Source organism: Tupaia chinensis, unplaced genomic scaffold (assembly GCF_000334495.1).
Source record: "Tupaia chinensis unplaced genomic scaffold, TupChi_1.0 Scaffold000362_1, whole genome shotgun sequence".
In the NCBI taxonomy this organism is placed as follows: Eukaryota; Metazoa; Chordata; class Mammalia; order Scandentia; family Tupaiidae; genus Tupaia; species Tupaia belangeri.
The window spans coordinates 1420017-1432671 of NW_006159859.1; the positions used below are offsets into that span (position 1 = coordinate 1420017).

Below are 12655 nucleotides of genomic sequence, written 5' to 3' on the forward strand. Positions count from 1 at the left end.
TAAGTGAGAAATCACTCCCCAGCGGGGATGGCCACATTGCAATCCCTTCTTCATTCTCCTCCATGGCATTATCATTAGAACTCATAAATCATGATTCCTGTCCAGAAAGAGCCTCCTACTGTCCTGAGAAGGCAGAAATAAGGGCATTAAGCAGTTCTCCACAAAATGAAATATTCCATAGCCTAATACCAGTACAAGAATAAAACCCACGGTGCAAAGAAATAATTGTCACTGGAAGGTCCGGGACATATTCTTAAGCAAATGGAATTTTAGGTACACCCAATACATCCAAGTTTAGGTATCTGAGTGAATTTGAATTATTGAGGCTAAGGGAAAAGACCCGATAAGTCTTTTCATACCCAAGTCTCATGTTTAACAACTTTTAAATAGTTAAACCGCATGGGTATGAGGTAGTGAAAACTCAGTCTAGAAAAGAAATGAAAATGGAAAAAAAAAATATTTAGAAAACATTGTAAGTTTATATGTTATGTAGCTGGGACATTTGCTTGGCTGAAGCAAGATATAGTTTTATACCACAAGATTAATAATTCAAGACAGTAATATTTATAATAAAAGTAAGTATTTTATAAGGGAAATGCACTAGGGTCCTGAGAGAGGACTGATGCTCCCTTGTGTGGAATTGGTACCCTAGATCAACTGATAAAGCTGAGAAGCTTGAGTAATTGATTCTCACAGTACATTCAATGAATGAAATGTCTATTATCAGCTTTACAAATGGGACAAACATCACTAGGAAAGTAAAATAATATATTCAAACCTCGAAAAAAAATAAGTAATATATACTTCAGCTGCAGAGCTGGGCTTAAGCTTTAGCAAATGGTAATAGTTTAATTTTCAATGATAAAGTAATTAGTAGAGATTTTTATCATAGACTTCCTCACCATCATCAGACATTTAACACGGTTACAGACAAAACTATTAAAATTAATAGTAGTAGAACAATGTTCCTGAAGACATAAAATATTACCAAGGATTGTAGTTTGGATCACATTCTCATCCTTCTTTCAAATACTGTCCTTTCTCTCTCTTTTCCAAGTTCAGCAGAACCTGCTAATTTATATTAGATGGAATGTCTATTGTTAGTTATACAACTTTTTAAATCAGTGAGCATATTAACTAACTTTTACGGAAATAAAGATTATGGTATGAAAATACAATTTATAACATATCAAAAGACTTGCTAGCTTACAGAATAGATCATATTTTTTTCTAGTTTGCTTGCCAACTAGAGAATGAATGAAACCTATCACTTTCATTTCAGTAAAGACACATTAGATTTTTCATTTTATTGCTATTGAACACAAAGTATCATTTTAGTGGTCCTAACAGAAAAGAGCATGCCAGTCAGTTTACACGGTGCTTGTAGACCACTCCTAGGGTGATCCACTCAGAACAGTTTAAGATGTTGGCCGTTACTCAGAGCAGGATGACCAATATGAGGAAGGCTGATCATTTACTTTGTAAAATGGATGGCTGAAGGAACTTGGACAGGACAAAAGATGGAAGAGAAGACTGAGGAGTAGTAACAAAGCTAATACTCAACTTAGAGTACTGGTATGGCCCGAGTATTTATTTTTGTCCAGTTAATTTTATTAACTAAATGTTATCTTTGAGATTACAATTGCCCCTTTACCATTTCATATGTTGTATGTTCAATGTTCAAGTATATCAACATCCTGCTAAAAATAAATTCTGCTATTTAACAAGTTTTATATACATTCCTGTTTTGTGTCAACACTATATTTTATAAGCCTGATGGTTGCATCCTTAAGAGGTTATTGGTAAAGCTGGACAGAATAACATCATGGTTAACGTTTTATGGAAGAGCAACACATTCTACATTCCAAGTTAACCTAAGTTCAGGAATCATCATTATTTCAAAAATAATAGGCTAATCAACTGCAAATCTGCTTGGTTCAATTAATATCTATCAAGATTACATAAAGTATGTCAGGGATTTTGCTAAAATCAAGAAATAAGATGTGCGTGGCATTTTCTATTATCAATTTAGAACTTTTATTTAAAAGGAATTTATACAGTAAGATATTAAACACAATAGTTCATCATAGATATTGCTTTCTCATTTATTACTTGTCAGTAACCTGGTTAGTAATCCATTCTAGAATTTCATGGAGCTAACATTAAACTCAGAGATTTACCATTTCTGAAATTCTATCATTCTCCTTTTTGAAAGTTTGGGATATTTTCAACTTCTACATATTATTATTCTCTATTTATCTGTGATTACTAAAAGTTTTTACACATAATCTATAAAGTTTAATTTGAAAAAAAAAAGTTTTCTTTTAAGTCTGGAAAAAATAAAATAATTTAGTTTACTATGGTATATAAATTTAGTTTGTCTAATTGTCACTTTATCTCATTTTTTCTTTACTTTTTTTTTTTTTTTTTTTGGAGAGGTTTTTGCTATAGGGTACATGTACTCACCAGAAAAACAGAGACAGATAGAAAGCAAGAAATCACCCCCTGGGGGTATGGCCAAGCCGCAATCCTTTCTCCTCCATTCTCCTCTTGGGATCTTGGGCATGCATGCTCATGCGCCCAGAGTGAGTTTAAGCCACCGGATCTGAGACGAATCGTGGTTGACTACATGGGAGTTCAACAACATAACCATTATGCCAACTGCTGGTCCCAATTTTCTTATTTTTTACATTTAATTACTGTATCTCTTTACAGCATACAAAAGAATTTTACCACCATGAATGCACTGTATACTACATCTTAGTCCAGTCAAAGATATTAACACTCACATTATCCTTAACAGAAAATTTTCCACTTTTGTGTTCATTAAATGTTTTGCTTTTCTCTCCATTGATCCCTCCCTCCCACCACCCCTGTTGCCCACCCTCCTCCCACACTGTTTCTAGTATCCATAGTTGCTCTCTCCATGTTTTTGTACTTTCTAATCTTTCAGTTTCTGCAATGGCATGTAGACATTCAGTATATATTAAGTGGGGACATACAGTGCCTCTTTTTCATAGTCTAGCTTGCTTCACTTAGCATTAAATCTTCCATTTTCACCTACTTTTGATAAAATGCCAGGGCTCATTGTTTCTTATAGCTGAATACTATTTCATAGTGTATATGTGCCACACTTTTTCAATCCATTCATCTGCTCTTGGACATATGGGTTGGTTCCATGTTTTAGCAATTATGAATAATGCTGCAATAAACATGGATGTGCACGTGTTATTTTCAGAGTATATTCCTATTCTTTGAAGTAAATAATCAAGAGTGAAATTGCTGGATCATATGGTAGTTCTATTTGTACATTTTTGAGGAATCTCTGTATTGTTCTCCACAGTGTCTGTACTAATTTACATTCCCACCAACTGTATAGGAGAGTTCCATTTTCACCATAGCCTCATCAGCACTAATGATTTTTTTAATCTTTGCCATTCTGACTGGGATTAGGTGATATCTCATTACGGTTTTGATTTGCCCCTCCCTTATGATAAAGGATGTTGAGCATCTTTTCACAAGCTTTTTTGCTATTTGCATGTTTTCCTTGGAGAGTTGTCTGTTTAGCTTATTTGCCCATCATTTAATTAGACTGGTTATTTTTCGGTTGGTAAGCTGCTTGCATTCCCTGTATATTCTAATTATCAGTCCCTTATCTGAGGGAGAGTTTGCAGATAGATTCTCCCATTCGAGGGTTGTCTCTTCCTTTATCTAATTTTATGTTTAGCCCGCCATAAATATTTTGAAAATGTTCTCTTTGACAGAGAAAGAAGCAGAGTAGATAAGCAGATATTTCTGCTTTTTTGCTCTATCATCCATTATAGTATCTCAAACTCCTCCCTCCAACAATTATGGAAATCGTCTAATATTTCTTGTTTATATTGGGCTGATCAGAGTCATTTTCAATTAGCAATTTCTGGAAAATAAACTCATTCTTAGAATTTGCCTCCTTGGCATTTTATTATTATTATTATTTGTAAAGTTTACATTAGGGCATGTGCACTCAACAGAGTAAGAGAGAGAGAAAGAGAGCAAGTGAGAAAACAGGGATGGCCACACTTCAATCCCTTATGCATTCTCCTCTTAGGATTTTGGGCATGCTCGTGCACATGCCCTGCATGTTTTTCAGCCACCAGGTCTGGGACATGAACGGCAGTCATCCATTTATGATCCAGTTGCCTTAACTGCTATGCCAACTGCTGGCCTTGGCATTATTATTATGCCTTTTGTATTTGTTTGTTTTTGAGAGGTTTTTGCTATAGAGCACATGCACTCTCCAGAAAGACAGAGAGAGACAGAAAGTGAGAAACCATGCTTCAGGGGGGATGGCCATGCCACAATCCCTTCTCCTCCATTTTCCACTCATGAGCTTGGGCACACACGTACATGTGCCTGACATGAGTTTAAGCCACCAGGTCCAGGACTCAAACAAGGTCAACTACATGGGAGTCCAGCAACATAGACATTATGCCAACTGCTGGTCCCTGTATTTGTTTGTTTTGTTAGTTGGTTTTTGGTCTTGGTTTTACATACATCCTTTGATCTCTTGTATATGTTTCAAACTTTGGTGTATATGAGAGCCCTGTATTGAGAATTTACTGTACGATTGGAATATTTTTAGAAAGATAATAGACTAATTCTCTTATTAGTCTTACTTAATTCTCATCACAACCTTCCTCTATTAATCTCTATTTTATAGATGACAAAGCTGATATTTGAAGGAGTTAAGTAATTTCCCCACATCACCCCATAGATCTGGCACTGGAATTCAGACCCTTCTGGATGCTAACAACTATGTTAAATCTGTTTTCAAATAATTATAGTCCTTAGGGCAAATTATATTTTGAATACTCTAGCTGTAGACCCTTGGTATATTTCTAGCAATTATCTGACAATTTTTATCAAAATATTTTAAATCTGCTTTTCTAAATTGAAATATCTTATCTCTTATTTTCAGAATTACACACTTTAAATATTTTGAACTCCAGAATGATATTATCATCTCCTCCCCAGAATCTAGCACTCCCATGTATGTGGCAGAATCACAGAACATTAGAATTGGAGTATTGAAGATAGAGACAAGGAGGGAAAGATCAGAAGAAGCTAGGCAACTTGGATTACTATTGAGGTAGTCAAAAAAGAGAAAATAAAGGCCACGCTTAACTAAACCAGTGGAAGTGGGATTATAGAGAAGAGATACGTGAAAACTATCTCTATGATAGAATCTGTAGAGATTTTTTATCAGATGTGTTATTTGGGAAGCAAAAGGGAATAACTACTAAAAATAGCATCAAGGTTTGAGAGGTATATTTTTCTATCTGTGTGTATTTATTTAACACTTTGCAAATATGATCTACCTTTTTTTTTTTAGAAATTCTATGTTTCACTTACATGGAAATAACGCCCCCTCTTCTGCCCACATTTACAGTGGTATAGAATTTATTCCCATTTAGGTTAAACTTTTGAAACATTAAATTTAACACATTAATCTTTTTTTTTGAGAGAGATTTTCACTGTAGGGTGCATGCGCTCGTCAGAAAGAGAGAGACATAGAGACAGAAAGCGAGAAATCACCCCCCAGTGGGGATGGTCACGCCGCAATCCCTTCTCCTCCATTCTCCTCTCAGGATCTTGGGCATGCACGCACACACGCCCGGCGTGAGTTTTAAGCCACCAGGTCCAGGACACGAACCGAACCGCGGTCGACTACGTGGGAGTCCAGCGACATAGCCATTAAGCTAACTGCTGGTTCCCACATTAATCTTAATATTAAACTTTTGAAAGTGGTTTTACTACTCTAGGAACTTGGAACCCCTTTCTTTCTAAATTTCTTTCCAGATTACCTTCTTTTTTTTTTTTTTTTGGAGAGGTTTTTGCTATAGGGCACATGCGCTCGCCAGACAGACAGAGAGAGAGCGATAGAAAGCGAGAAATCACCCCCCAGAGGGGATGGCCACACCGCAATCCCTTCTCCTCCATTCTCCTCTCAGGATCTTGGGCAGGCACACACACGCGCCTGGCGTGAGTTTAAGCCACCGGGTCTGGGACGCGAACCGCAGTCGACTACATGGGAGTCCAGCGACATAGCCATTCCGCTAACTGCTGGTCCCCAGATTACCTTCTTTTCCATCTTATGGCAAGACCACATACTAACAAGATAAAGATTGTAGAAAAGGATTCCTCAAGGCCTTTCCCCATTTCCTCTAACAGAAATACTAGATCTCATCTCAAGGACATGTATCTAGTGACCTAAACCTTTGTACAAAGAAAGATAAATTTAGCACATGTATTACATGAAAAGAGTTTCTTACTGCTCAAATTTATATAGAAACAAAATGACTTTAAAGTCTATGTGAATTCTCTTAGAGACTCTTACTGATAGGGTGGACTTAGACATGGGATGGGGATTGAAGAGGGTCTATTCCCAGTTCCATGCATGCCGCTCTTGAATTTCGACTCTTCTCTCCTTTCACATCTTCTGTTTTATAATCTCCCACTCCATGTTCCAAGTCATTGGATTATTTAGGTCAGTTTTTTCTTTCATACTACCTTTTGCTCCTTTTCAAAATTCCCATTTCCACTTCACTTCTAAACCTGGATCCCAATAGCAGCCTGCAAAATAACCTCCAATTCCCTGTTCATTTCCTTTAATTAGTGTTCAAATAAGGGAACATTATACAACTCAAAATTCTTTTGTTCCCTGCATATAAAACTAAACTTATATTTTAGTTATAAATCTTCTTCACTCTTTCTCAGAAATGTAGGAAGATAAACTGTTGAGCTGCAAATATTTAATAGGCATGGTGCTTCATGCTTTCCACACACCCTCAACATATCCTCACAACCACCTATGAGGCTGGTTATTCTGTATTAAAAATGCAGAAAATGAGGCTTACAGACTTCTTACAATGTTCCAAACATTGGGTGCCGTCTGTGAGCCAGGGTCAGAATTTTATCCCAGGTCTGTCAAGCTGCAAAGCCCATGGAACCACCATGATTGGAAGAATTAAAAGTTGCTATACTATTGACGCTGCTATTGATTGTTGTAACACGGTCTCTTGATCAAAATGTTATTATTTCACTAAAGAGTTGTATTTTAAAAATAAATTCAGAATATGAAAATAAGCTTTTACCAGAATTTTTTCTTAAATGGCTGTTTATAGGATTTACTTAATTTATCATATTTATACAATCTGCTCCATGAGTGTAACTGTCTAGGTGGCATTTATAAATACCAGAGGATGTGCAATAGTTAAAACAAGATCGATGTCACCTTTTCTATTCTTTCAGGGATACCAAACTTCAATTTAAATTAATACAATACAGACTTAAAGATTCCTAGTCTAATCGACCTTTTATAGTTTCAGAGAGATTAAATATGTTTGAAAGTATTCTGTGAATTCAAGACTATCCGTGAATTGTTTAATAGCTTTATTAACTTTCAGAGACCCCAAAGGTTCATACTAAACTCATTGTTTCAACCTCTGAGAAAAGCTAGGCTAAATTACACTTTCCAAATCCACCACTGTGTCTCCAGATCTTTTTTAGTTATTTGCTACAGAATTTAAAAATTGGCTTCATAAATTCATTTTTTTTTAAATTTCTGCAAAGCCCTCTTGTGTTTACTTGAAGAAATCTTAGCAATTCAAAAACATTAACCTGGCTTGGGGAGAGTATAAGTATTTACATCATTCTTTTGAGTATTCTCACAAAAGTGCATTCTTTAATGGTGTGTTTACTTATGAAACACTCAACAAAGATATGAGACACTTCAAAAATTTTGAAGGGAACTCTAGAAGAAAACAACATGAAATTGTACTTGAGATAAATTACATAATTATTAGGGAAGACTGGGAGAAAATCTGTTACTCTCCCTCAAACAGTTCTTTTCTAAGAGGTTACAAGTGAAAAGGAAGGTTAAAACTAAATATGCATACCATTAGTAACTCTTTTACAATGCTAGTACTGAATTTTGTTTCTGGAATTTCATAATCCATTAAGCTTCACAAAATGTCACTTGGGTTTTCATATAAATCAGCTGCTGACTTAGGGTAGTCCTGGAAAGGGACTATGTGGCATCAAGGAATGGTTTTTGTTGATGTCATTTGCTATGGCACTTCCAAATTTATGGTACATCAAAAGGTGCTCCTTATCTCCCATTTTATACATAAAAATCAACTATTGGGTTCCTGGCTCACTGATCATTTCATTGTCACAGGTTTGGCTATTTTTGGATATGGGAAGAATAAGATTATTTTCTCAATCTATAGTTAATTAACACTGTAAACTCCTTTCTAGATGGAGTAACTTCACAGGGAAAGATCACATTTCTGTTTTATGAGTTACTGCAATGCAAATCTCCTTTGCAAGATATCATTATTAATACCTTGAATACCTTTATCCAAAGTCTTCTGTTACTTTTGTTATGGTAGGCATACTTTTTATTATCCAAACTGAGAGACAAAGTATATCTCCTTCTGGAATTCCATGGGAATATCACCAGCCGAGGATAAGTCTCAGGTTCCAGAATATTTTTTAGGGTCTCATTTTATAGGCACGATTGACTGAATTAGTCAGACTGTTATCTGGCTCAAAGCCTCCTCTTTCTAATTAGATGGTTGATCTTTCTGGCATGGCCATCTTGAGTCACCTTATTAACATAAACTCAGATATTGTTAGGGGGCTCATCGTAACAAATTCACTTATATCACTTAGAAAATTCTGAGAATTTAAGAATATCTCCCAGAAATCAGAGATAAAGACCAGTCAAATATTTTGTTATACAATAACTGTCAACAGAGGTGATTTTAAACCTTTAAACCAAATCTGTTAGTAATAACACGATCATCACAGAAGTTTTTTCAGTACCAGTCAGCAAACATAAATTTATATTATGAATAAAAAAAAGCACTATTTTAGTAAACTGGAAAGATTATCTAGTGGCCGAATCTATAAATATCCACCAAGTTATATACATGCACTTGTCATATTTAAGGAGATTAATGTTTCCTTAAATATATAGAAAGAAAATAATATATATTACTTTAAGGTTAGATCAGGATTAGAAATAAGGCAGTCATGTTTAACATCTGAATATAAGATTACTTTTAAAGCCATAGTATTATCTTAAAGAATCATAGAGTTTTCCATTTGAATTTTAAGCACTACTTGTAAACCTCTTTATTTCATAATTAAAAAAATTAAAAATCAGATTCCTATGCTACAGTAATTCTTTCAAGATTTTTCATTTCAAACTATATTGTGAATACCATCATTTATCATAAGAACATATTCTAATCTTTAACAATCTTAGCATGTAGCACCAAACCTTAATTCCCTAACCTAGAGTTCCTGACCTGCCTGGTTTTGTTCTAGGTTAAGAAGTCATCTTCCTTGGAGTAGTAATGTTACGTTAAAAGCTTCTACCTTCATTCTCAAAACAGAAATTGCTCCTGTCATCTAGGAAACAATGCATACATTTCTTTATGAAATAAGATCTTAATCACAGCTTTTAAGGAAGCCACGTAAAAATGTAGGAAAAAAAAAGTGTTTTCTAGAAACAACTTCAAATGTAAATACAGGGAAATTTTATCTTAAACTAATGTAAATTGTAAGTATAAATTCTCAGTACTATGAGATAGTTAACCAAAGCGTGAACTTCAATATACCAAGGAAATGAAACATTCCAATCAAAATGAACTGCTGAAAAGCATTTGGAAGTAATTCCAAATTATGTTGTAATAAAGTTTTATTTTTTTCACCACAGAGTGCAGAATGTCTGTTTCATTTCCTTGTGAATTTTTAAAATTTATATTAGTTTGCATTACTTGCTAATCTGTGAAATAGGAAAATAGGTAATGGGTCTCCCAGTCATTAATGGAAATTAAAAAAGGTTCTTCTAGTCAGATAGATTGAAATAAAGACAAACATTAAAAGTAATGTACCATTCTTAATTACTAGTAAGAGTCTAAATAAAGAATTATTATCAAGACAGTAATAACCAATGATTTCTTCAGTAAGGAAATTGTGTTGCTCAAATACCTAAATGGTGATTTTTTTTTCCTTTATTCTTTTAGTTTTGGGGGAATTTTTTCTTCTTCTTTTTTTCTTTTTTCTTTTTAGATGTTTGCCAGAGGGCACATGTGTTCACTGGAGAGAAACAGAGGGAGACAGAAAGTGAGAACTCTCTCCCCTCCCCAAGAGAGGATGACTACAATGCATTCCCTGTTCCTCCATTCTTCTCTTGGGGTTTTGAGCACATAGACACATGCACCTGGCATGGTTTTCAAGTCACTGGATCTGGGACTCTGAATCTACCATGTAGAATCCAGCTCCTTAACTACCAGGTCACCTGCTGGCCCCAGTTTTAGGGGGAAATTTTCTGAGGACTACAGTGTCACTCTTTGCTTGATAAATTATATTAGGTCATTGGGAAAGTCATGACATATTTTTCCATGTTTTTCTATGCAAAAATGCATCCTGACTTTTCTGACAGCCCAAAATTTATTATAAGTACATATTTTATATATACATACACACTACACACACAAACACACACACTTCAGGTTGCTGTGCTGAGAATGGTTTGGAAAAAGGCAAAAGCAGGAATAGAAGCCTCTGCTAGAAGGCCATAGGATTAAGATTTATTGAGCCAAGGTGATGATGATCATGATAGAAGTAGAGAAAGTACATAGATTTGAGAAAAAGAAAGATAGGCAAACTTCTTTAACTTTTTTTGTATCCCTCTGTAGCATATTTCTCAAATTCAATCTATTTAGCAGCCTGGTACTATGGTTCTCTGTCTGTGAAATTGTTCTTTGACATAAAAAAGGCTATGACTCATTTAAATAAAGCCTATTTAAATGGAACTTCTGAAGATTTTTCCAAGCGCTAGAAAAATACAAAGAGAAAAATAAAAATAATTCAAGAAAAAAAAGAAAAAGGCATGTCACTCACTGAACCCATGGATGTTCTTTTTTTAAAAGACATGCTTCATTTCTCTGGGCCTGTGCAATTTTCCTCTGTGCCAATGAGACTGTATCAGGGTTCACGAGCCATCTCTGGTGGAGAATAACGATTATACAGAATTGTTCAACGCTGCCTCCAAAACAATACTGACTTCATATTGATTTATATTTAAAGTTGATAGAACCTGAGCAGTACCAGCTAAATAGAAGCATTGTGACATGTGATTGTTTATTCTATGAGTCATGTGTATGTGTGTGTGTGTGCGTGTGTGTGTGTATCTGTGCACTTTGGAAGCTCATTTGTTTTTCTTTTAATGGAACTCATTTTATTTATAAAAATTTTATTTCAAATCACCTAAGTTCCCTCAATATTTAGCTCTGTCTACTTTCTACTTTCACTAGAAAGACCTCGAGTCAAAGAAAATCGCTCTATAGAATTTTACTACATTATCCAATCAAAAGTGGGTACTTCTGAGGTTGGGATATTGTTTATTACTGGCTCACATGCTGAGAGATCAACACAAATGTGACAGATTTGATAGAAACTGTGAAGCAGACAAAATCCTGTCAACAGGTTGGTGAACTTGCAGGGAGACTTGAGTGTCATTGTCATTTGTAGCAAGTGTTTGTTGTTGACTTGTTGAAATTATGAGCAGTAGAAAAATAGGTGGCTAGGACAAGGAAGCACCAAATGGAAACTTTCTAATTTTTTACTAAAATCACTAGTCCTGTTTTGACACCTCTCAAACACAAATATATCAGTATCACGACTAGTGGAGAAAGCTATCAAGCTTCATGAAGTGTAGAGCTCTTAATATTTACCACTTTAATCTTACCGTGCAACTAAGTACAGTCATACTTTGAAGGTACTGCAGGTTCAGTTCAAGACTACCACTATAAGTCAAATATCACAATAAAGCAAGTCACACTTAGTTTTTGGCTTCCCAGTACATATAGAAGTTATATTTACACAGTACTATCACCTATAAATGTGAATTATATCTAAAAAAAATGACATTATGCCTTAACAAAAGTACATAACAATTTAAAACTGCTTTATTGTTCCCCCAAAAAATGTCAGCAACCATCTGAACCTTCAGCAAGTAGTGATTTTTTGCTAGGTGGAGGTCTTGCCTTGACATTAATTTAGGCTGCTGACTGATCAGGTTGGTGGTTGCTGAATGGTGAGGTAGCTGTGGCAATTTCTTCAAATGACAAAGATGAAGTTTGCCACACTGATTGAATCTTTCTTGCACAAAAGATTTTTCTGTAGATCATGATGCTGTTTGACACCATTTTATCGACAGTAAAACTTGTTTCAAGATTGGAATCAGCCTTCCCAAATTCTGCCACGACTTTTTCAACTAAATTTATGAAAGACTTTAAATCCTATGTTATCATTTCAACAACACAACACTGATGGCATATTTACCAGAAGTAAATACTTTCAAAAAAAATTCTTTCTGTTTATTTTTAAAGTATATTTATTTATATTCTCCATGAATGAGAGAGACAGAGATAGAGACAGGGAGACAGAACCCCCCTCTTTAGCCAGCCATCAATCATGGGCAAGCATGTGTTCACCATAATCAGAGAGGACTCAAGCCTGGAACCTTCCCACATGGGTCAGCCTTGCAGAGCACCACGTTTTACTGCTGTCTTACCATCTACCTTCTAAATCACTTTCT

The 12655-nt window shown here is 35.1% G+C and overlaps 1 protein-coding gene across 2 annotated transcripts in view; it reads left to right on the forward strand.

Annotated features, from left to right (window-relative positions):
• NDST3 (N-deacetylase and N-sulfotransferase 3) overlaps positions 1-12655 on the forward strand; it is a 142428-nt gene that overhangs the window by 42434 nt on the left and 87339 nt on the right. The gene's annotated exons all lie outside the window — the stretch shown is intronic.